The sequence below is a fragment of the Sabethes cyaneus genome, chromosome 1 (assembly GCF_943734655.1).
Source record: "Sabethes cyaneus chromosome 1, idSabCyanKW18_F2, whole genome shotgun sequence".
Taxonomy (NCBI): Eukaryota; Metazoa; Arthropoda; class Insecta; order Diptera; family Culicidae; genus Sabethes; species Sabethes cyaneus.
Genome location: NC_071353.1, coordinates 98,334,377 through 98,361,503, shown reverse-complemented (window position 1 = coordinate 98,361,503; position 27,127 = coordinate 98,334,377). Strand labels below are relative to the sequence as shown.

The following is a 27,127-nucleotide window of genomic DNA, read 5'->3' as shown; positions in this document are numbered from 1 at the left end:
AGCGACGTTGATTAACGTACAGAACAGTCCATCCCCTGGCCGCAACCCTCCCGTAACATATAACATATCACTCGCTCCAGGGTAGCTTTGACCAGCCGCGTTAGTTTGCCCGAAAACCCGTACTCGTGCATTGTCTTCAATAGCTGTTTGCACTCGACTGTATCGTATGCTGAAATCCATGAAAATATGATGCGTGGGCATGTTGTACTCACGACAGTTTTGGAGGATTTGTCGGAGTTAAAATTTGATGCGCAGTAGCACGGGTCCCAATAAAGCCCGCCTGGTACTACCTTTCAAATTGTTTTGCTATTGGGGATAGACGACACAACAAAATCTGAGAGAGCATCTTGTAGGATTGTAGGCGGAGTTGATTAGCGTAATGCCGCGGTAATTACAGCAATCTAGTCGATCGTCCTTTTGTAGATGGGGACACACCCAAACCTTCCATCTACTCTTCCGGAAGTTCTTCTCCTCATAAATCCGTGAAATTATCTAATAAAGTGCCGTTGCTAGCGGTACTTGGGCATTTTTGTAGAGTTCTGCTGGAAGTTTGTCCTTTCCGATGACGTTTTTTTATTCTTCTGTTGACCGAATTCTCGTTGGATTTGTAGACATTCCTACGTTCCATCCGTCTTCTGTCATAGCTAATGACACTATTATTGTTGCAAAATTTAAACATAAAAAAATAAAACATAATCGAGGCAAAATTAATTGCCAACCGTATGCCAGTTCAGGCATAATTGGACCTAATTGAAAAATTTGACGAAAAATATTTTTTTCAGATAGTGTTATCGTAGGTAGTAGATTTGTATCACGAGAAAACTGAATTGAAATTGGAACACCGACAACATTAGCCAAAAACTGAGGAACCTATTAGTATTAAATCAGAACAAATTTAACAAAATAGAGACAAAATTGATGTCTTAGCGTGCCGGCTCCTGATCTCGTAGAGAGCCGGCGAGAAATTCGTCAGCTGAATTATAATAGAGCCGCCGGAAAAGACCGACTCCCGCCAGAACTCTACAAAAATGGCCAAGAACCGCTAGCAACGTCACTTCAATGGATAATTTCTAGGATTTGGGGGGAGGAGAAACTACAGGAGGAGTGGATGGAAGGTGTAATCTGTCCCATCTACAAAAAGGGCGACCGGCTAAATTGCTGTGATTACCGCGGCTTCACGTCCTCGGCATCTCGAGTCCTTTTGAATCACGCAGAGGGTTGCGGCAAGGGGATTCAATATCGCTAAAAAGATGTGATTCGACGAGTGAACAACGAAACGATAGGAACGATCCTCAGCAAGAGTAACAAGAGTAGCCAAGAAGAGGCTTCAGAGAAAGCAACGTTTGCCTCCCACGGACAGAGTCTATTTTCGGCAATAAACTGGAAGTGGTTGATGAGTTCGTATATTTGGGATCTCTGGTCACCGCCGACAATAATACGAGTAAAGAGATCCAACGACGCATTCAAGCTGGCCTGGAAATCGAGCTTGCTTTTCTCTTCGCAAGACGCTTCGATCAAGGAGCATACGCCGGCGCCCAAAGCTGACGATGTACAAATCGCTAAGCAGACCGGTAGTCCTCGATGGACTTGAGACAGTGACTTTGTTGCCGTATTTGAACGAAAGGTGTTGCGGTCTGTTTTTGGCGGAATACAAACGGAAAGCGGAGAGACTGTGAAACTGTGCAGTGAAATCCGTGCTAGATGGCACGACCAGGTTGAAGCTGACTTGGGTGTGTCGATACGTGCAACGAATTGGCAACGAGTAGCCCAGGACTGAGTACAATGGAGAGGAATTCTTGATACGGCAAGAGCCACCCCGGCTCTCGGCTGGTAAAGCAGTAGTAGGGTATTGTCGTTATCGTCGGGCCACTGTTATGGTCGGGCCATCACGATTTTACAGTTTTAGTAACTCATGATATCTATGATACAACCATTGTAAAACTTCTTACTGTGATAGCTAACTTTCCACAATATTGTGCGTTTCAATCACGTATTCAAAACACCCGTACTGAATTCAGTGACTAAATCTTACAAAAAAAGTTTTCCAGGTGCAATGAACTTTTCTTCAAGAAATGATTCATGAAATGCAATTATCGAGGTAAATTTTGAAAATGTATGAAGTGTGTTGTGCTGCACACGAAGACTATAGAAAAATCCCCTCCAGTAAGGTGTTTGGGAAGGCTACGGTGAAATACTAGAAAAGCGCTATTTGTAAAGGTCAGGCCACTTGAGTAGTCATGGTTGGGCCACCATAACTTCAAGCACAGAAGCGTAATAATCGCTAGAGAATGTTAGTCACGTAAAATTTGATGAAATAAAGCACAATTAATACGACAAGAACCTAGATTTTTGTTGTTTTTTTCATTGTAGTTGTACACTTCGGAAAAGGCGATTGTAGCAATACTGATTTCACAAGATCGCCAAAATTTCGCAAAAATGCTATTAAAACTAGGGTATTTGTACCTATATGAACCGTTGTTCACGGAATTCATTCTTTTCATGTCTCTATATAGAATTTCAATACGTATGTCTTAGATTTTCTGCGGTGGCCCAACCTGTACAATATGGCCTGACTATGACAACATTTTTTGTCTTCACGAAAATGCCTATAACTTTTTTATTTTTCAAGCAATCAGTTCAAAACTTTCCGGAAATATACCTTATTCTTAGACCTTTGTAACGATATATTTAGATTTCCAAAATTCCTTTTGAAACGAAAGTTATGGGCGACTTCCAAAACGTGGCCCAACCACGACGACACTCCCCTAGTCATTCAAATTTTGGACGTAAAACGAGAGGACGCGAATTCAAATTTCGAACGTAAAAAAGTGAACGTAAAAAGAAATAACGTAAAATGAATGGGCGTAAAAAGGAATTCAAGTGTATACAATCTATAACTCTGATTAGTTCATGATCGGTTTTGGCCAATTAGATTTCTATGCCAGATTTTTAATGTAAAAATGTTAAATACTAAATTTCCTTCCAATAATTTAAATAAGTAACATCTCTTAACTATATAAAAACTAACTTTGTGTGGTCCTACGTTAACACGATGGTAGTGCTTCAGATGCAACCTACAACTTTTTTACACAGGAGATACGTGGCGCGTAAAAGAAAATCGTTTATAAAAACGTCGTTAATTCGAATAATGTTGTAAAAAATGCCCGCTAATTAAAAAAACACCGAAAAAGCTAGGGTAAGGAACGAGTTAAGCAGTGTTACCTATTTTAATCAGTTGAACATAAATGATCCGAAAATGCACTTTTTTATTCATATTTTCAAAATCTTTTGATAGGATCATCTTCACAAATCACTTAACCATACATTTGATTCACACAAACACAATTTACTGGGTTTCCGACAAGAAATATGATGAATTAAAAATTGTTGTCCAAAAACGTGGTTCAATACTTTCAAGAGAAATGCATGTTCATAATTAATTTTTCTTTATTAAAAACAACACAAAGAAGCTGTCTTTCAATAATTTTCGAAGATTTTCTCAGTGATTTAATAAAGCAACGATGTGTTTCAATGTTATTTGCTTTGACAACACTGTTCTGAGTCGGATCGTTTGTACTGCTATATGTTTACCTCTTTTGTTCTCCCACCATCCTTATGAACAGCGAGTGAGACGTAAAACTCGCAGTTTCCCATAAGAACACCAGAGAATAAAAGAGACGACGAATACCGTTTGCCGAACGGTGCGGTGAGTGTAGGTCCGATTAGTAGGTCGCGGATAGGAACGCGAACTTACTGAATAGGGGGAAAAGTTCGAGGGATTTTTTAAGGGGATGTAAAAAAATTCAGATTTCAGGATTGCTTAAAAAAGCACCTTGCGGGTGAAAATGGGTTCGGTGTGTTCAAAATTAGTTCCGCCGCTCCAACTTTAAAAGCGAAAAATCAAAAGTTTAGCTCAACAATAGTGTCTTCCAATGGTAACAGCTTGAAGAACTAAAGATAGCAAGAAGTTTGGTATGCTGATATCCGCCACTTAGTCAACCCATCGGTTGTAATAAGGTAAAACAATCAGTGACCCGCTTAGACTGCTTAAAACTAGTTCTTTACCCTATTTAAAATTCAAAAGTTGTCGAAAAAATGCTCGAATTTAAAAAGTGCGGTTTTTTAGTTCGAAAAATGATGTAAAAACCGCGTTAATTAAAAAATCTTTTATGACGATTGCGTTAATTTAAAAATCGTCATAAAAAACTGCGTTAATTCATTCAACGTAAAAATAAACCTTGTAAAAAAAGACATTGAGTACTTCCTATTCCAAGCAACATATTTTTTAGTTAATAGGTACAAAATTTACAATTTATAACATGTTGTTCAATATGTGGTAGAACATACAAAGTTTACCAGGTCAGATAGTTTATCAAAAGAATTAACTCCTCGTTGTGCAACCGGATATCGCTCAAGCCATGGTCCAGCATTAGTCGAATCACTACTTAATTTTGAATGGCCGGTGTCCCACTATGTATTATCTAATGTTTGGGCACGCCAGTGCGACTTATAGGAGTATATGATCAAGAATCGCCTTATTAATCTCAATAAAAATACCATTTTAGTTTACTTTTTTGATTAGTTGCAAAGAAGTATAAACTTCAGTTTGTGCCTGAAAATTGGATGGACACATGGAACAGTCGTGGCTAAATAAGCAACGGTAGCATTGGTACCGATATGTTTTAGCGATCCGCAATGTCGCGGTGCAGTGCTTTCTTTAACTTTAGTAGGTAATTGTCGATGGTGGTGGTAAACCAACGCTCTGCGCAGCTACAGCTCACATTCACATTCAAATCCTTTTTTACCGGAACCGATCGTCGAGCATTAGCATAATGCTCAATTCTGCTCCGTACGTGTGGTTTGATCTTCACTTCCAAACGCGGTAACGGATAGAGCTTTTTGGTTATATGTTCTCTTGCCTTGTCGGTGGTGCACAACTCCAACTCTCCGGATAACTTCAACAGCAAAACGAAATGTGCACCATGCAGCGGACTTTTCTTCGCTCACCACGCTCCCTTTAGCTCTCTTTTCTCCAGCCGCTCTGAAGGATGAAATGGTGTTAAATATATCTACAGTTGTTGGACATCATACAATATTATTTTTGCCATAGCGGCGTAACAACATAATTCCCGGACTAGCTTCATTCCAACTCTGGTCGTGAAGTTGAACACATCGTTTTTTGTAGTGTAGCTGTTTGCCGGGTCCGCTGTCATTTTGCAAATCAGCGTAAAAGCATTTTTTGTAGTGAATTAAAGTTGAATGTCTGCTGCGTTTTCAAAACAGATTACGAAAAAAGTAACCGGTTTTGTTTCTTGGGCCGATAAATAGATTAACAGAAAGTTTAGACGTGTAATTTGCAGTATTGCCGTTTTGCTTCATAGTGAATAAAGTTTTATCTGGAAAGCATTTATCAGTAAACTGCTTGAAAATTGTTGAAAAGTGCAGTAAGATTTGCAAACGCCACGATACTACTTTGTAAAAATAGTGTGCTGTTGAGCGAAGAAAGTACTGTTGAAGAGCGATAAAGAAACGGAATATATTTGCACGAACAACTGCACAAAGCAAAAGAGCCACAGCAAAAAAGTGATCGACATCATTTCATCTGTAGTTGAAGAAGTTTTGTCCCAGACGACTAACTAAGCAGACAGAACACTGGAACGTATATAGACAAAGCTCCTATTGGAACAGGCAAACCGGTAAGTGGAAGAAATACATGTGCATTAGAAAGAACACGGTAGTACTGGGCAGAGTTTCATTGACATCCTATGTAGCTGTTATACCGTACTTGGTCAAAGGTATCGAGTTGGTTGCAATTAATGGACAAAGCCGTAATGAGTTTCTTCTGCGCTTTGCTGCCCGGTCAGTACTCAGGGAGACTTTGGCTAGATATTGCAATATTTTACCGGTGAATTTAGTTCTGCGCTGTCGTAAATCATAACAGCATTTGCATACATAAAAGTGAAGACTGTACATAAAAGGTTCAAGAAAACAAAAACACAGCTGCGATGCATGTGTGCGGTTACGCCCATGGGATAAACTTTGGGAAAAGTTCACAGAATTTTATTGGTACCTATAACATTATCGCTGAGCTCGCCACTACAATTTCATACCTACGCACATGTGAATAAAAATGTGACTTTAAGATGACATTTTCAAAAAAAAAGTGATAGTGGATATATTTTACGTTCAAATTTTCGTTTGAATAAGAAACGATTTTATTTCAAACCGAATTAATTTTTTAATTTGCAATTTTTTAGTAACTAAAATAACATCAATCAACTTTCAAGAAATTTATCAAAAGTTGCAACTTGCTATATAATATATTGTAGTTATTGATATATTTGCAGAGCCTAAATTTTGTTTTCTTTTAAAATGTGTATTTGATCAATATTTTTTAATTCTGAACATGCATATTGTAGGTTTGACGGTAATTTTTTATGTAAAAGATGTTTTGCGTTATGTAATGAAACGAACAATGTTAAAAAGTTATAAATACAATAACAAAATATAGAGTAAACGATAACGTGATCAAAAATTTAAGTGTGCTTCACTTATCTATTGCTTTTAAAATTATGTTCAAATTTCTCTCAGAAACCAACAAAATTGGGAAACGAATACAGTTTATAATGAATTAAGAGTCCGTTATAATCTCTAGAAGCGGAGGCACTAAACAGCAAAGCCTTGGGCTTAAACGTCTTTCTAAGACTTGACCCTTCTTTATCGACAGACTTCGTAGCCGGCTGTTAGAGTACAGGACAATTACGAGGCTAGTGCAAAGGCCCTACTGACTCTATCTAGCAAGCACCGCCTAGCAAAGATTCTAACATACGGCGACTGGCTTGTCAGACCACCATCGTACCTCGAAGCTAACTGTGCGAAGGTACTAGGCATACATCCCTAGGGCGGTCTGTATAATTTTTGACAAAATATTCGTAACAGCACAACAAAGCTGCATTTTTCGCAAATGAAACATGATCCTAATTTGACAAATTTGTAAATTTTAATTTATTTAGTTTTGACTGATATTGTTTCGTAATTGTTTTCCATGTATGTTTTTTTACTATTTTTTCTAATACTGCAAAAAAATCGTTACCAAAAATTCAAGTTAATTTTGTTCTTTAAAAGAAATTGCTCAAGTATTGAAAACAAATTCAGTTTAATCGACTAGCGTAACTGTTTTACACATTGAAATTCTTTGATAAATGTCTTAGTGATATGCTTCTAAGAAAGAAATATTGTCTTATGTTTTTATATTTATGTTTCCGGATATGTTGCATTCCAGGCGGTAGACTTATCTATCATGCGTTTCCTTCTTTGTATTTTTAAATACTCCATGTTATGTATGCTTATCTGCTCTATCAATTTGATTCTTCATATTTCCCTGTCGTATCGTTTTTTCATGTTTTAAACTAGTTGGCAAATCAATCAGATGCATCCACAGTACAGTCATCGATTCTTTGTTTATTTTCATTGAATAAATATTCTAAACCTTTGCTTCGTAGTTTGTTCTTGATTTTCTGTTTCCGTTTCATTTCACATTCATTGCATTTGGCGTTGGCAGTATTAGTAAAATGCTCTGTTTTGTTTTATTTTTCTGCGGGTTAAGGGTGTTTTACGAACGAACCAGATGAATAATTATTTTAGCTCACACGTTTGTAAAATACCGATCATTGCTGATATTATAAACGTATCGTGTTCAATCCTGATACGATTGGATGGATGACTTATAATAATTTTTCTGGAAAACTTGCAGTCATTAATTTTTGGTCGGAGAGCCCAATTTCGGAAGCGGGTTTTGGGCCCAAAAATTGGGTTCTGTTTATAAAAATGTGTTCACTGTGTATTTCTTGCCAAATTGAGCACGAATATATTTTCATTGACAGAATTTTTGTTAAAAAAAGCTTTTGTTTTTGAAATTTGCAGAATCGATGACGACTAATTTCACCTTAAATAAAGAAATTTTGGAGTTTCATAGGCTGGAGTTTCCCTCTTTAGTGTGAAGCGATATACTCATACATATATGAGGGTTAATTCCGGTGTAATGGGTAGCATTCACGTCTCTCAGGTCAAGGACTCAGGTTGCGAATCCCAACCCCTCCGAAGTCACGAATGTCCCAAGGTGTTAAAGTGATTACGGGGATACTTCGATATAAAACAACCTCGCTACCTCGACAATTCGATACAAGTAGTTGTCGACGCCACCAGAGCCAAACTCCATTCCAAACGCGACGCATATTATATCAAGATAATCATAAAAATTATAAAAACTAATGACCCAAACAATAATATGTAGTTAACAAAATGTACACACGCAACATAAGGTGAAATTCAGAAACCTTTTTGGAGAGCTGAATACATTGGCGTGCCTTGCGAATAATGCCGAATAATATGTTTCATTAAATTACAGTGCAGTATTCTAAGGTTAAATTCGGTTAGTAAAAATGTACCTGGAAATGTGTGAAGTTTTCAATCATACCCCACAAAAATGCATTCATTACAGAAACAATAAACAGTACGACTTCAAAACTATTCTTTATAACCAAAAATATATATAAATTGAGTTCAACTGTGTGTCTCAGTATTGATTATTTGTTGTGTCATTCTTCCCGCCTATTGTGGAACAGTGAGACAAAATAATACCTTCACATTTGTGTAACTGTGTCGGTGTAACTAATTCAACTTATAATCAACACGACTAAAATACTTTTCCAGATGGATTGAAGAACTCATTGCGATCATCAAAAAAAAAATTAAAGTTTTTGTTGCTGCATTTTTTGTTCCATGTGTGGACTCATTACTGCGACCAGTATAGTTGATCTATTGTAATATCGCCCGGGTGTTTGCTGTATGACCTGCACTGCATTTCTTTTTGCTATAATCGCTATTGAGTGAGCGATATGCTTATTAAATTTTATGCGTGCTTGCGTGTATTGGGGTTTACCCTTCCTTCAAAGCTTAATCTACTTTACCCACTTATTCCTCGCTGCCAGCACTATCCCATATTATAGCCGTCCCTGGCGAGGACTCATTCGTACCTCTGACCAGTACACTTAACTATAGGAGGGACATTTGCACTGTTAAGAGGCTTCAGAGGGTAAATATAGAATTCAGCACGAAGGAAGGGTAAATGGAGGGGCCTGAGAATAAACCCATGCTAAAGTCACTTGACATCGAGAATGGCTTGATTCTACTAAGATTCGAACCCACGACCACTCGCTTGTCAAAGCAGACTCGGTAACCTTGCGGCTACGGAGCCCTCCTGTTGCTGCATTATTTCTATTAATAAATGATAGTTCGTTTGTCAACTTCACTTTACAAATACATATTACACAAAAATGACACAAAAGTAGCACAAATTATGCAAAAAATTATTGAAAAATAAAACAAAAGAAGTTCAGAAATAACAATCAATGTACAAAAATGGTGTATTTGCATGTCATTGCAATACTGATTCTCTCCATCAATATAAAATGGGATTGAATGGTTTGGAACGTGTCAACTCTATCCGCTATCTAAGTGTTACAATCGAGACGAAACTGAGGTTTAATGAACACATACGCTAAATTACTGCCAAAGCTAATACTGTGGTTGGTTTTGGTCGGCGTCATGCTTCTGGATTCACTTATCCGAAGCATTTTGGAGCATGCATCTTATGTTTTGGGTGCCCTTCGAAGTATCGCAAGCCCTTGCGATTGAACGAATCCATAAGAAATTTTTGCGTCTCGCCTAGTGTCAGCTACCATGGAATGTTCCAGTTAATTTTCCACGTTATCCAGACCGTTGTCACTTGATTACCATGGAGACACTCTCAGCCAGGCGAGTCAAGCAGCAATGGCTATTTATCTTTGACCTCATAACAGGAAACTTTAAATGCTCCAAGCTCCTGGATTAGATGCGAACCACTTCGGCAGCTTCGTAATCCACCGTTATTTGCAATTCCGTTTCACAGAACAAACTACGGCTATAATAACTGTTTTAGTTTTTGCTTACGATTTTTTAATAATCTTTTTAATGTGTTTGATTTCACTTTGTTGAGAAATATGTTAAAATAAGAATTTAAATTAGCATTAAGATTCTGTACGGCTTAGTTGGAGATGGTAAAATGCAAAAATAAAAATAAAAAAAACTGATAAAAAATATGCAAATAGAATACGAATATGACACAAAAAATGCAAACATAATAAAATCATATCAAAATAGCAAAACAAGAATATAAAAGAAGTATAAAAATGAGTATAAAAAGTATAAAAACACCACAAATAAAACAAACGATACGAAGATAATTTGAATTATTTTCTTGATTTTAAAATGTCATTTTGATGACACATGACATTAAAATGACTTTTCATGGTATTAAAACAACACGAAAAAGACACCAAAATGATTGAAAAATTGCCAAAAAGTACAAAATAAAACAAAAATGATGCAAAAATAACACCGAAACGACACCAAAACATTCCAGAAATAACACAAATAATACAAATACAGGTCGGACTCGATTATCCGAGTGAAAAAAAATTTTTAAATAGGTTTTTTTTTAAATGTGCTTATGTTCAAAATGTGTTTAACATTATAAAAAACAAATTTTTCTCACCCGGATAGTCGAGTCCGACCTGTATAGCACAATTTGTTGTGATATCTTTTGCCTTAATTTTACTTTTAATTTGCTTTCACGCGGTAATAATTTTTTCTTATATTTTTGATTTAAAAGTTCCAATACAAGTTTTGGCTACTTCCATCGTACATTTCGTGGGTTATACTAATCTAAAGTTCGAAAGTGCTGCAAGTCACCCTGGATGCCGGTACCAATTTTACATGCGTTTAAACTTCTTATCAGACTAACTTTGAGCTCGTGGCGTCACAACTCATTACATTACACCTTAACCCTGCAGGGGAAGTTTTCGCAATTTATTACCTTAACCCTAAATTGACTAACCAAAAATCCGACAAAATTCTAGCAGTTGAAGCAACCGGTTATAAATATAAAAAATGTAAATAACAAGTATTTGGAGTCTTTTGACAATATTTCAAAAGGAACAGTCCGAAACTGGAGCTCGAAAATTTTGATAGGGGTACAGGTCCACCCGGTTAATCAATTGAGGGTTAAAGTTACGTGAAGTTTGGACAAAAATAATTTTTTACTTTAGCACAAAATAGAAAAACAACCGCCACCAAAATTCGACATAAGAAGAGTGAAACATTTGCAAATCAAACCATGCAAAAATTGGAAGAGCACTGTAGATGCGACAAAAGAGTACTGTGTACTGATGGAAAGCAAGAAGATTCGCTCATTCACCATTTTTGTTTGGCAAGGTGTGGTCGAGGTTCTATTCTGTTCTTCTCGTTGCAGTTTACCATAGTTTGTTGTTCTTTTTCTCGAGGAAAGAATTGGCTAACATCAGTCGATTGATAAATTGTGTCGTTTTTTCTTGGGAAAGTACATTTGGAAAAAAGCAGAAGTGCAAAATAGTGCGAATTAATACGACATGAACGAGTGCACAAGTGCTTGGTAGTTTCGAACAGTGCCTGGGTTCACCTGTACATGGAAGCTTTTTCCCGCAGCTTTTCTTTTAGTGTATAAAGCATATAACAACTTCACGACGGAGTATTGTACGACTAGAGAGCCGGCGATCGCATGTGGTTTAGGCCTCCTGGCTAGATACATCTACGATCGATAATCACCTGCAATCAGTGCGTGCAGTCTGGAGAAACGGACGAAAGAAAGCCAAGTAAGCGAAATTTTATAGAAACGCTGGCATGGTTGCCGACACTGATGCTGAGGGGAAAGCACTACTGTAGTCTTGCGATAGTTATAGTAGCTACAGTTATGCGCGTCAGTAATTCATTTTTTTTCTTTCCCAACGTGAACATTGAGGTGTTTGTCTCATCGACCGACCAAGCGGATCTGCAATAGAGACAAAATCAATACTGTACTGCTCTGCTAGCGCCCTTCACCTTGTGCTCTCTTTCGGTGCCTGTTATCATCTCGTGTTATAGAAGAAATGAAAACGATGTTGCTTCAAATGGAACATGCTTGATAAGCGAAAAAAAATGCTTTGATTAAAATGTTCGATGAATGCTTTTTCCAAAATAAGGCAAAATGCAAGGCACGCTATATTAGTGTTGAAAAAATAAGTTACTAATATTTACAAGTTTCTACTGTTTTGTTACAAGGGAATTTTTTAAAATGTTTGTAAAGTTCGTAGTAATCACAGTCAAACAACTGAATCAAAAATAATAGACCATTTTTCTCAAATTTAATTTTTGTCTCGATATAACTTTGTGCAGTGTATTTCGTGTGAAATTCCGGTGAGTCAAAGCACAAATTCAATAAACACACCCCCATACTTTTTCAAGAGCATGTACCTATTCATCTCCCAGCATTTATGACGGCTGCATAGCTTGCTATAAACTTAATCATTAGGGGTGAGTTGTGCAGATTGGGATTCTTGAGAGAGAACTGACGTGCGCAGTAGCATCGATTGAACGAAATATGTACTACAAAAAGGGCAAGGTCCTTCGTAAAGCTATACAACATATCGAATGAATATACCGTCAGACTGATTTTTGCCTTTGTATGCATAGGTTTTTTCCAAGGAACGACTCATTATTTTGCACCTAGATCAACAATGTGTCACGTAAACTAGTAATTCATTTCAATGTTTCTTTTTGTTTATAATATTGAGTAGTGATCGACATCGGACCGGGTAAAGTCCGGTCCGAAGTCCGATCGGAACGAAATTTTGGAGTCAGGTTTTTTACCGGACCGGAACCGGAACGAAGCGTTCCGAAACCGGACCGGACCGGGTATTCCGTTGAAAGTCCGGACGACTTTTGATTTCTTTTAACACTAAAATCATTATGAAGGAAAGGCAATTATTTCGCTCAATATTCCGCATTTTTAAGGCTCCCAAACAACTCCAGTCAATCGATTTAGTTTTGGAAAATTAGCAAATATCGGAGTGTCTATCCCACTTGAAACCAGACACTTCTCAGCATTGGCTGTAGCGTTTTGATCGCTCATAAGGCTTATACAAATTTGAAAAAAAGTTTATGTCGCCCCCCCCCCCCTTCAAAAATTTCCGAAATATGAAGGGGCAAAAAAATAAAGTGTTATATTATTATGTTGCATTCCTTAGTGAAAAGCAAATTTTTTACAATTCAACGAGTTTACATCTAAAATTATCCAATATGTGCAAAGTTAAAGCAATTATCCCGTTAGTATTGATCAACTTTCTTTCGCCAACTAACCTTTATGGTTCCTATTGCAAGTCACAGGCGATTATTTTGCGTTCGTTCGTTCGTTCGTTCCATTTTAATTCAACTTGTTTTAAAAGATCCGAATTGGATTGAGGCAAAAATCAATCAAACAACATATCTGTACCGCTGTTGACGGAGAAATTCCCAATTGCAGTTGGTGTCATAGGTACTAGATAAGATAGAAACACGACAAATTAGACTCTCCGGAATATCAGCTATTGGTGCTTGAGAAGCTCCAAATTGGTCATTTTATCCGGCAAAGTGTCCAAGTACGTACCCTAATTTTGGATGTTAGGAACGTAAAACATAGAGATACAGTTCTTTACCATGAATTGGATGCATGCAGGAAGGATGTGACTGAACTGTTCGAAACTTGAAATTTACGAAACAATTTGCATCCTTAATATACAAATGTGAACACGTTATTGTTGGAGAACAAGCATCAACAGAGGAATGATCACACAGAGGTTTCGAGTGATTTTGGTTCGTTTCGCTTATTTGTTTAACGTGGTCGAAACGAACCAAAATCACTCGAAACGAGAATCGCAATGTCACCCCAGGATCCTTACTTTATGTGCTTGGGTCGAAAAATATCGAAGTTTGGTTCAGTTTGAACTAAAATTTAAGTACTGTACAAAATATCTGTATTAAATTTTTAATAATATGGAAAAATATACGCTGGTTTCTTCTCTTTTGTTTAGTTATTGAAGGTTTGATATTATTATTTTTTTCTGGCCCCCCTCTTCAACAGTATTTTGAGACCAGAACATAAACTTTTTTTCAAATTTGCATAAGCCTAATTTAATTTCAATGAGCTCACCTTTAAAGTTATGTAATTAGGCCATTTAAAAAAGTTTTTGTCCCTCAGGGGTTGGGCAACTGGAGGGGGGGGGGGGGGGGGGTAATGGGCCAAAAAAAAACAAAGAGAATTTTTTAATCGAGCAAAAAATATGGGTTTTAGGCATTTTTACTTGAAGTTTAAACGTGAAAGCCAAATCTATTCTTGCTTTTAATAAATACGTTGTTATTTTTCATGCAAAAATCTACGAACAAAAAGACAAAAACGAAAGAAAATTTTTTTGGCCGAGTTTCGGAAATTTCACTGTTTGGACTTCCATTTCTATTTCGTGCTAGAAGCGTTAACTCAACTCGTACACTCATTTTTCGAGTGTTTCAGGCTGTAGAGCCCACAGACAATTGATTTTATAAAAAAAATTTAACTCATATCCTACAAATTATTTTTTTGCTCCCCGATTTTGCAAGCCAATTTCCAAGAGAGGGGTGACAAAAACTTTGAAAATGATTTGCAATGGCCTTATAGGACTGAATTCGGCAATGGCTTAGGTAACCGATTTTCAAGCTTATTGTCCCATCTGAAAGATACCTACTGTAGTCTCATTGGATTAGTTTTTTCAAAACTATGCTATCTCAGAATTTCATGAAATTTTGCTTACGAGCATAGAATATGAAATTAATAATAATTTCTCAGACATCGTTTAAAAGTTTATAACTTTTAAACCAAGTATCATAGGACAATTTTTTATATGAAAATGCAATAAAATTTTCTCAGCAATCCAGAAAAAATATCAGTTGTAACAAGCTTTTCACAAAGTTTTCCATGACGGCGGAAAATTCAATAGAAATGCCGGAAAACCCATATTCTAACTCTTAGGAAATTTTTCGTTTTGGAGTTTTTCATTATGGGGAAACTGGCAAGCATCAGTTTATCGTGCAGCATTTTTCAATTTTTTTTTAAATGAACGGATTTAAGGAACCGGAGACTCATACGGAAGGGAGAAGAAGCTTAACACTTTATAAGTTACAAATTACAGGTTCCACACATTCAGAACTTTAACATGTACCTACTTTTCTTAAATTGCTTAATTTTGCATCCGGACAATTTCGGACTTTCGGACCGGAACCGGAACAGAGCCAAATCGGACCTAAAAGGTTCGTTCCGATTTTTATCCGGACCGGACCGGAACGGAACCCGGACTTCAATTTTCGTTCCGATGTCGAACACTAATATTGAGTAATGACCGAAATTGCATACATTTCCTTTCCCCTCAAGCATAGTGTCATTACCAGGTAAAATGAGGAAGTGATTGAGTCAACATTACAACTTAAGTATGGATCATTGATAAAAGGCATGGAAACAAAATCAATTAGATGCTGGGTACAATAATGACACTTTATTTTTCAAGCAGCCTTAACGACTGAACAATTCAAATGCAAGATTAAATGAAACGTTCACCTAAATAGTATGAAATTCAATTTGCTGTATTGTGTAAACATTTTCATCATCTTCATTATTAAGCATATCGGTAATTGGATAGCTCTAGCATTATAGCGTGACTTTCGTGGCGGTTTGACAGATATGATGTACAGAAATATACGGCAAATACGGATATGTGTGTGACAGAAATCCATTAGCTATAAAGCTTATGAATCGCTCGCTAAGCTAATTTCCTGATGTAAGCTATTTATGAACAGGTTAATAAATATAATATTACATATAATTTTTGTAGGATAAATAATCAGAAAACTAAAGTTACGCAACTACGCAAATGATTAACTATGCTACAATACATAACATATTATCTACCTTTTCGAAAGTTTACTAATTACAGAGTATTTTCCTCTTACGTAGTTATTTTTCTGGTGTGATAAGTGATTTTGGAATATAACACCCATCTCTGGGCAGGCAAAATGTTATACTGCTTCTCAGTGTTTCCTATACTTACTGCATTCATTTGGTAGCAAAAATGTCCACTCTAACCGATAAAAAAATATCAAAACTGTTTATCGCACAACTGATGTAGTATTGTTGAGTACGGTAGAATTTCTGATATTTCAATGATGTTGTAAGGAAAAGATTTTACTTCCACGATATGGTTGGATGAAAAACATATACGTATAACATATTTTCAAACAACCGGGTGTACTGTTTTCACCGATTCAGCGACTACCTTAACAGCAAGTAAACATAAGCCCGATAGCGAAAAAAGTAAAACTGAAACGTTTGCGAAACCTACATCGTTTTTGTTTTTGCTCTGGTTTATCTAGGACACCTTGAAGCTTCGACTTAAAACCAGCGTAATAGCGTAATTAAATTCTATCGAACGATCGATTAAATTTCCTGCTAATAGCATTATCTAAACAATATAATAAACCTTAAAGTTTATTAACATATACGTTTTCATCGGATCTCTTCGAAGCAAGGTTCAAAAAACACTGAGACTGGCTTAAAAATGTTATTTATGTTATACATATCTTATGCATGTGTCAGTGTTGCAAGTTTTTTTGTAAATCATATTTGTTCAAGAAAATCATTTTGTTGTATTTATTATCTCTTTCCTATTTAAACGTTTTCACTTAAATTTTAATCTGTTCTTGCATTTCATTCACACCATATTATTTTCCATGCGAAAACCTGTCAAAAGGGAGACCAAATCGGAAAAAAACTTTATCGCTTTTTGATTATTACATTGTTGGAACTGCCACTTCTATTTTATGCTACAAATTTTGGTTCAGATCGAATCAACCTTCAAAATTTTTCGTCAATTTTTTGATAAGTCAAGCAAATGAACTGGTAGAGATTAACACAAACAGCTCGAAATAGTAATATAATCGTCTTGTGAAAATTGCAGGTTAGATCCCTATAAACTTTGTACTTCGAATGCGTATGCTGTGCTACTGATATGTTTTATGAAAAAATCTCCCGAACAATTCACATTTTTTCACGACAACTCGACCATGACCATGGCATGATCCTCTCAGAATTTAATGAAATTTTGTGTGTGTAAAAAGTTTATGTAAATAAACAACTTTGCACACTTAGTTTTTCCAAAATTGGTCTAGACTAACGTTTGGAAAGGGCTTAATTTTTTTTCTTTTTTTTTTAATAAAAAATTAAACCGAATACTATAAAAACTACTAAAAAATGATCTATGACTGACTTTTAGAAAATCTTCTGAATTTTCATAAAAATACTAAAAAAAGTAAAAATAATTTCTATTGGGTAGTTGATTCAATAGTTATGGTAGTACCAATAGTTGCGCTACTATTCATTATTGTTGACGTAGGACTACGTCTTTGTTTACTACACTGGGACTGGGTAGCACTTTATGAAAACGAAAATAGAAGTGTAACGTTTAAATGAAAGATTTCAAATGCTAATAACTACTGAACGAAACTGAACAATTTATATGTCATTGGATAGATAAAATGACCAGCAATTTTATGGAAGGCGTAAGAGGGGGGGGGGGGCTCCCATACAAATGAAACACAAATTTCCTCAAAACTCGAAAACTAATAAAGTAAATGGAACCAAATTTGGCATGCGAGGATTTTAGAAGGCAAGATTTTTTTTTATGGTGTACTGAGATCCCTTCCCCTAATCTAATCAATCAAGCAAATGGACCTAAAATTAAGTAAAAAGAAAACTTATCCAATTTAATTCTATGTATATTTTATACACGACGGATACGTATTTCGCCTACGACTTGCAGGCTTCCTCAGTGTCTGTTGTCGAACAGACAGTTGTCATTCATGTCAAAAGAGAAGAATATTCGAATGGCACGTCACATTTGCGTTGAACGTGCTTTGGTTTTAATGTTTGTAACCAATGGCTCTTTTAAAGGCCACAAGCGAGTTAAAGTAAGATTATTGAAACATGTCAGGCTACGCATAATCATATTTAATTCAATAATCTGTGGGCTGGTCATTCATTACTATTTCAATCTTTATGATGTACACTATAGGCGCTCATTTCTATAGTTGCGCTATAATGTTTTACCTTTGTTATACTATAACAAAGGTTTAGAAATTGGTCGAAAAACACGAAATTGATCCGAGGCCCGGAGGGCCGAGCCACATATACCAATCGACAGGGTTCGACGAACTGAGCAATGTCTGTGTGTGTGTGTGTGTGTGTGTATGTGTGTATGTATGTGCGGAGCGCAACTTTTCTATCGCCTGTTTCTCGGAGATGGCTGAACCGATTTGTTCGCTATTACTTTTGTTTGAAAGGTATTATTGCCTAGTATATCACTATTGAATTGTTTCGAGGTCCGACATTTCGTTTAAAAGTTATAAGTAAAAAAGTAAAAATTACGTGACATGATTTTCTCCGTACCCAAATGACCGATTTCAACGATCTTGGTATCGAATGAAAGCTCTTGTTAACACTAAATTTTTCGGATAAATTTTATTGAAAACAAACAATCAGTTTAAAAGTTATGCTTAAAAAACCTGTTTTGACAAGGTAATAATTATCGCCTGTTTCTTAGAAATGACTAAAGCGATTTAAACGCTATTAGTCTCATTTGACAGGTAACATAACCTAATAGATCACTATTGATTTGTTTTTTGATTGGACGTTCAATTTGAGAGTTATGATCAATTGAATACAACACATTAAAATTTACAATAATTTATAACGATTTCATCTAAGATGATTTATCTAGTTTGAATTATTTTGGCATCAAATTAGAGATTTTAATGCTACAAATATATCTGCAAAATTTCAGAAGAATCGGTTTTGCCGATCAAAAGATATTAACCCTCCAACACTCGCGCCGACTTTTGTAATTCGGTTCCTCGTGCGCACAATGGTCCAAAGCCAAAAAGACATGCGCATTAGAATTTTGACTGGGAAAACTTGGTTTTAGGTTTGTGGAACCTTCGGAAGAATTTCTTGAAATTGAAAGTTCTATCGTCTGGTGCAATTTAAATTTTGATTAATCCCCCTATAAGTGAAATAAAAAAATTATTTTTCTTCAGTTTCAATATAACACATTGATGTGTTCTGCAAAGTTTTAGAACATATTATTACAAGAAATTTTGTTGAATACAGTAACCTTCTATCTATTAAGCGAAGAGAGAAAAATCTTATTCATTGTATATGAATTTGTAAGATCAGTTTTTTCTATTTTAGCTCTTTTTGTAATTGTTGCATTCCTTTTTCATGTATTACAAAATTGTATAAATAGTAAAAATACACAACTTTGATTAATATAGTATACCTCTATGTTTGTTTGTTTAGGTACTGTAGAACTTTGATTAAAAAAAAGCCTTAATTTTGACCCCGAATGACTCGACTACCAACAGATACATTTTAAACATTTTATATTTGCTAATTATGTTGCTGCATACAGACACCATTTTTACATATGAAGAAACGAGAGAAACTTCCAGGGCCAATCGCGGTACAACTCACATGCTGATTGCTTCATTTCTGTGATGTCAGTTTATGCTGATCTATTTGCCCAACAATTTAAAGTATTAATGCATAATTATGACATTTTGCTCATAACAAGGTAATTGAAGAACATACGTTAGTTAAGCAGAGATTTGTAACTTTATAACAATATGGCATTCAAAAACGTACACGTGTTGTACAAAATGCAACAGCGTGAGTAATCGAAGGTTAATAGAAATTGATGAAATTTATTCAAGAAAACTTTATTGATGTCAATCAAAAATAATGGTGTTACAGAAATTTATGCGTAGTTCAAAAACCTATGAACTAGACTTTTACTACGCAATGTATATGTTAAAGAATAATATTTCCTCTTATAACTTGCTTTTACTTGCACTTACTCAAATTAGAAACAACCAGCTTACCCTTACTCAGTAATTTCATGAAAAAAGGATCTATCAAAATTTATAGGTGCTGCTATTTTGTTCAAATTTTGTAAACTTATTAAATTTCCAAAAATTTAATGAAAACCAACGCACCACGCAACGTTAACCAATAGATGAATTATGTTTCGAATACGTGTCGATTTCTATCTCAAATAGCAAGTAAGACCGTATAACAAAGGTTCCTTTCACCACTAGGTGGATTAAATCGGGTTTTTACCTTTGTTATACTATATAACAAAGGTTTAGAAATTGGTCGAAAAACACGAAGTTGATCCGAGGCCCGGAGGGCCGAGTCACATATACCAATCGATAGAGCTCGACGAACTGAGCAATGTCTGTGTGTGTATGTGTGTATGTGTGTGTGCAGCTCATTTTCTATCGCCTGTTTCTCAAAGGTGGCTGAACCGATTTGACCGCTTTTACTTTTGTTTGAAAGGTATTATTGCCTAGTATATCACTATTGAATTGCTTTGCGGTCCGACGTTTCGTTTAAAAGTAATAAGCAAAAATGTGAAAACTACGTGACACGCGTTTCTCCGGAACTACGCAACCAATTTTAACGATCTTAGTACCAAACGAAAGCTCTTACTATTACTAAACTTTTTACTAAGTTTTATTGAAAAAGGACAAGCAGTTTAAAAGTTAGCCTTAAAAAACCTGTTTTAACTAGGTACAAATGATCGCCTGTTTCTCAGAGTTGGCTAATCCGATTTATGCGCTATTATTCTCATTTGAAAGGTAATATTGCCTAATAGATCACTACTGATTTGTTTTTCGATTGGACGTTTTATTCAAAAGTTATGAGCAATCGTATACAACACATTAAAATTTACAATTATTTTCGACAATTTCATCTTAGATAATTTATCTAGTTTAAATTAGTTTGGCATCAAATTAGAGGTTTTATTGCTGCAAATATATCTGCAAAATGTTCTGAAGAATTGGTTTTGCCGGTCAAAAGATATTAACCCTTGAACACTCGCGCCAAATTTTATAACACGGTTGCTCGCGGGAGACAATAGCCCAAAACAAAAAAAAACGTGCGCACTAGAGTTTTGACTAGGAAAACCTGGTTTTAGGTTTATCGCACCTTTGGAAGAGTTTCTTGAAATTGCAATGGTAGAATTTAAATTTTGATTAATCCCCTTAAAAGTTAAATAAAAAAAAATATTTTTCTTCAGTTTCAATATAACACATTGATGTGTTCTGTAAAGTTTAAGAGCATATTATTACAACAAACTTTGCTGAAGACAGTAACCTTCTATCTCTTAAGAGAAGAGAGAAAAATCTTATTTATTTTATATGAATTTGTAAAACCAGTTTTTTCCATTTTAGCTCGTTTTGTAATTGTTGTATGACTTTTTCATGTTGTACAAATAGTAAAAATACACAACTTTGCTGAATATAGTATACCTCTATTATACATTTGCAGATGATTTTGTTGCATACAGACACCATGTTTCCACATGGAGAAACGAGAGAAAATTCCAGTTGGGGCCGATTGCGGTACACCTCACATACTGATTGCTTCGTTTCTGTGATGTCAGTTTTTGCTGATCTATTTGGCCAACAGTTTAAAGTATTAATGCATTGAATAATTATGGCATTTTGCTCATAACAAGTTTATTGAAGAATATACGTTGGTTAAACATCGATTTGTAACTTTATAATAATATGGCATTCTAAAACCTACACGTGTTGTATAAAATACAACAGCATGAGTTACCGAAGGTTAATAAAAATTGATGAAAACTTTATTGAATGAAATAGAATGGCATTACAGGAAATTATTCATAGTTCAAAACCTATAAACTAGACCTTTACTACGCAATGTACATGTTAAATAATAATATTTCCTCTTACAACTTACTTTTACTTGCATTTACTCAAATTAGTAACAACTTACTTATACTTACTTAGCAATTTCATGAAAAAATGATCTATCAAAATTTATAAGTGCTCCTAATTTGTTCAAATTTTGTAAACTTTTTCAATTTCCAAAAAAATATGTAAACAAACGCACTACGCAACGTTAACGTAGATGAAGACTGTATAACAAAGGTTCTTTCACCACTAGGTGGATTAAATCGAGTTTTTCACCTAGTAACCAATGTATACGGAATAACACAATTAAAGGAACACCAAACTTAATTAATGGAACACTAGCGCAACTATTGGTACAATATAATTGAATCGAAAAATTCATTTTTTTCCTTATAAAGCTTCTCGTACAACGAATGCAATTGTCTGGCGTTGTGACAAATACCTTGTGTTTGATAAACTAATATCCCATAAACATTAATTGAAGCATATACCTCAATGAACAAGAGAAAAGGAAGTACATTGTGCTAAGCAGTGCGACTAATGGAACATCTACCCTACTAAAAAAAAGCATTTTAAAAACTCAAATTGGATTTTCCCAAAAAAGCCATCTCAGAAATTGATGAATTTTTTTTAAGATAGATAATTATATGACCTGCAAGTCCCCCATATATCGACAAATGGACATATATAAGAGAAAAATGTTATTCTAACGAAAACTTTTTCAACCCCTTACGAATTCTAATAGCCCACGTGGTTCATGATGAGTCCCATACTAGTTCTTATTGTTTTACATGTGTATTGTTCATAGATACGCTACTGTTTATTTATAGATTTCGAATTTGGCAACAAATGCGTGTCGCCTATGTTGCCAAAATCGAAACCGTGCCAAAATCGAGACCCTCTTTTGATATGAAAAAATTGAATGTAAATGCATTAAAAATTGAATAAATATTATTAATCAACGATTGTAATCATTTTATGCTTGAAAAGTCCGTCAAGAGCTATCCGTCTGGTGCAAGTAAATTTTTGACAACCTGCGGTAAGCCGTAGTCCTACGGCAATAAAAATATTATTGTTCGAAACAATCTATAACAGCAATTTTAAGACTAATATAAACTGCATATGTTTGTTTATGGCATACTAGCTGACCCGACAAACTTCGTATTGCCACAAATTAACCTGTGTTGTACATAAATCATGAATCTCGGATGATCTTTGTCACTATCTCGAGTTTTGCAAGCCCCCCAGTGGGCGGCGCTTCCGACGGCGGGTCACCGGCAACACTCGCGACCGGCTCGTCCTGAATGATCTAGTGTTACTATAGATAGTTTTTGTGGTCTTGTTATTGATTAATGTTTTATGGAAGAGTCTCGAATTTCTCGAGTTGGATTAGTTTTTGAGTTTCGCAAAAATTTCTGTTTTATTTGTATGAGAGTCCATATCCCACAGGGGTGAGAGGTCTCTAACTATCATAAAATAAATTCAAGACTCAAAAATCTCCTACATGCTAAATTTGGTTCCATTTGCTTGATTAGTACTCAAATTATAAGGAAATTTGTATTTCATTTGTATGGGAGCCCACCCTCTTAAAAGGGAAAGGGTTCGTAATACACCACAGAAAAAAAATTCTGCCATCTAAAACTCTCACATGCCAAATTTGGTTCCATTTGCTTGATTAGTTCTAAAGTTATGAGCAAATTTGTATTTCGTTTGAATGGGAGCCCCCCCCCCCCTCCTAAAAAGGTAAGAAGTCCTAATTCATAATGGGAAAAATGGTTGCCTCCAAAAACACCTACATGCCAAATATGGTTCCATTTGCTTGATTAGTTTTCGAATTATGAGGAAATTTGTATTTCATTTGTGTAGAAGCCCCCCCTCTTGAAGTGTGGAAGGATCCTAATTCACCGTAGAAAATATTTTTGCCTCCAAATACCTCCACATGCCGAATTTGATTCTATTTGCTTGATTAGTTCTCGAGTTATGGGGAAATTTGTATTTCGTTTGTATAGGACCCCCCCTCCTAAAGTGGGGAGGGGTCCCAATTCATCATTGAAAAAAAAATTGTCTCCAAAAACACACATATGCCAAATTTGGTTCAATTCGCTTGATTAGTTCTCGAGTTATGAGGAAATTTGTATTTCATTTGTACAGGAGCCCCTCCTCTTAAAGTGGGGAGGGGTCCTAATTCACCGTAGAAAATTTTCTTGCTCTCGAAAACCTTCACATACCAAATTTGGTTGCATTTGCTTGATTAGTTCTCGAGTTATGAGGAAATTTGTATGGAAGCCCCCCCTCTTAAAGGGGAGAGGAGTTACAATTCCCCTTATAAAGAGGGAGGGGTCTCAATTTACCATAGAATAAATTCTTGTCACCGAAAACACCCACATGCCAAATTTGGTTCTATTTGCTTGATTAGTTCTCGAGTTATGAGGAAATTTGTATTTCATTTGTATAGGAGCCCCCCCTCCTAAAGTGGGGAGAGGTTCTTATTCATCATAGAAAAAATTCTTGCCTCCAAAAACACCTACATGCCAAATTTGGTTCCATTTGCTGGATTAGCTCTCGAGTTATAAGGAAATTTGTATTTCGTTTGTATAAGAGCCCCCCCCCCCCACTTAAAGTGGGGAGGGGTCCCAATTCATCATAGAAAAAAATTTTGTCTCCAAAAACACACACATGCCAAATTTGGTTCCATTTGCTTGACTAGTTCTCGAGTTATGAGGAAATTGGTATTTCATTTGTACAGGAGCCCCCCCTCTTAAAGTGAGGAGGGGTCCTAATTCAACATAGAAAATTTTCTTGCCCTCGAAAACTTTCACATGCCAAATTTGGTTCCATTTGCTTGATTAGTTCTCGAGTTATGAGGAAATTTGTATGGAAACCCCCCCTCTTAAAGGGGAGAGGAGTTATAATTCCCCTTATAAAGAGGGGAGGGGTCTCAAATTACCCTAGAATAAATTCTTGTCACCGAAAACACCCACATGCCAAATTTGGTTCTATTTGCTTGATTAGTTCTCGAGTTATGCAGAAATTTGTGTTTCATTTGTATGGGAGCCCCCCTCTTAGTGGGGGGAGGGGTCTCTAACCATCACTAAAACCTTTCCTGGCCCCGAAAACCTCTACATGCAAATTTTCACGCCGATTGGTTCAGTAGTTTTTGATTCTATAAGGAACACAGGACAGACAGACAGACAGACAGACAGACAGACAGACAGACAGACAGACAGACAGACAGACAGAAATCCTTCTTTATAGGTATAGATGTATGTTTATGAGAATCTGTGATGGCACTCACAGTTTAAGTTTGTTTAAGTGAATGTTTAATAGAGAAGAGCGAAATATTCAGATTCTATTCTTCATTGAATGCAATCGTGGTTTTGAAAATACGTGGACGGGGGTTCATAAGTACAACGCCATAGACGATTTCTTTTAAAAATCACTTGTGTGCATCATAATGGTTGAAATAGTAATGAATGACCAGCCCACAGATAATTGTATTAAATATGATTATGCGTAGCTTGACATGTTTCAATAATCTTACTTTAACTCGCTTGTGGCCTTTAAAAGGGTCATTGGTTACAAATTACGTTAAAGCCAAAGCACGTTCATCGCAAATTTGACATGCCATTCGAATGTCCTTCTCTTTTGACATGAAAGGCAACAGGCACGTTAGTTAGCGGCGTCGATTCACTGTCTTTTGCTCCGAGAAGGTTTTACTAGTTTACTTTCACAGCTTACCGCTTGTTAAATAGCAGAAAATATGGCACATACGCAACGATTTATGAGGAAATTTGTATATTATTTTCTCATGGGAGTCCCACATGCCAAATTTGGTTCCACTTGCTTGATTAGTTCTAGATTTATGAAGAAATCTGTATTTCATTTGTATGGGAGCCCCCCCTCTTAGAAGGGGAAGGGGTCTCAGTACACCATCTAAAAAACCCAACCTTCTAAAACCCCCACAAGCCAAATCTGGTTCCATTTGCTTAATTAGTGCACCAGTTTTGCGGATTGTGTTTCATTTGTATAGGAGCCCCCTCTCTATCGCCGTCCATAAAATTGCTCTCTCGACCCCTCCATGAAATTGCTGGTCATTTTATCTTTCCAACGACATATAAATTCTTCAGTTTCGTTCAGTAGTTTAGTAGTTATTAGCATTTGAAATCTTTCGTTCCAACGTTACACTTCTATTTTCGTTCTCACAAAGTGCTACCCAGTCCCAGATAGTAAACAAAGACGTAGTCCTATGTCAAAAGTCAGAGAGTTGTGTACATGACACGACCGCATGTATAGGTGACGCAGGACGACGTAAGTCTTATTCGATTCTTCATGTATACATGCTATATGCAGCATATATACATGCTACAAGCGTTGAATATAACATTTATCAAAATAGTAACATTGTATACGTTCAATCCTCAATAGATTGACAATTTAACAAAATCAATAATACAAACTGTTACTTTTCTACTACCTTACAGAAATTAAGAATTGTTCTCCCGCGTTGAAGGGATTTTACCAATTCGATCCCATTTTATCAACCGCACATCTTTTCACATACACTTCCAATAAAACGGCAAACATGCGTATCGATACAGAATCATATTATAACCGAACACTACAGCTGTAGCGCACTTTTCCAACACAGATATCGAAATCGCCTAGGTTTAATCGTCTCGTCGTAAAGAATTTGCAATCTGTTGGGACAATGGATTTTAGTCATTTTTCCTGGCATACTTCCCCAACACAGACATCAAATTGGACATAGTTTAAACGCGTTCATTAAAAAAATTGTGGCACGAGGGGGCTTTGTCACTCTTTCTCATGTACTTCCCAAGCAATGACATCAAAATGGTCTAGGTCAGTGGTGCCCAAGCATAGGCATGGTGCGGGCCAAACGAGATCGCCCCATTAATGTAGCGGGCCGCAAACTCCTCTGGCCATTTCTGCGCATAACAAAATGCAAAATATGTGGCAATAAAAACCACTATCTGGAAATTACCACAAGATTTAAACCGGAAAGCATTCGGAACTACAAAATGCACGAGGCATTACGACTGATTTGAGTGACCCCTGTGTCATCAAAAAAGTTACTCATAAGTCCACCATCTCTCTCAAATCAGTCCGCGGGCCGTACAAAACATTTTGAACTGCGGGCCGCAGTTTGGCCATCACTGGTCTAGGTTCAAGCGCAGTGTTAAAAAATCTTGTTAAGACGAGGAAACTTTGTCACTTGTTTTGGCTTACTTCCCAAGCACAGATATCAAATTGGTATAGGCTTAGATCATCGTATAGAATCTTCCAATCAATCATGAAGCGGTGGTTTCCAGTTGGGCAATGTTTCATTATTTTCAATTTTTCAATAGTACGTACTTTGAAATCAATAGGTTTTATT

The 27,127-nt window shown here is 36.1% G+C and overlaps 1 protein-coding gene across 2 annotated transcripts in view; it reads left to right on the top strand.

Annotated features, from left to right (window-relative positions):
* The first annotated feature begins 5,228 nt into the window (after nt 1–5,228).
* LOC128738734 (protein singed) overlaps nt 5,229–27,127 on the top strand; it is a 74,346-nt gene continuing 52,447 nt past the window's right edge. The window contains exon 1 of one of the 2 annotated variants that reach the window (XM_053834081.1): nt 5,229–5,696. The gene's annotated coding sequence lies outside the window, so the exon portion shown is untranslated. Of the gene's footprint in view, nt 5,697–11,698; nt 11,730–27,127 lie in introns of those variants that run through there. The other variant, XM_053834089.1, reaches the window with a different exon arrangement.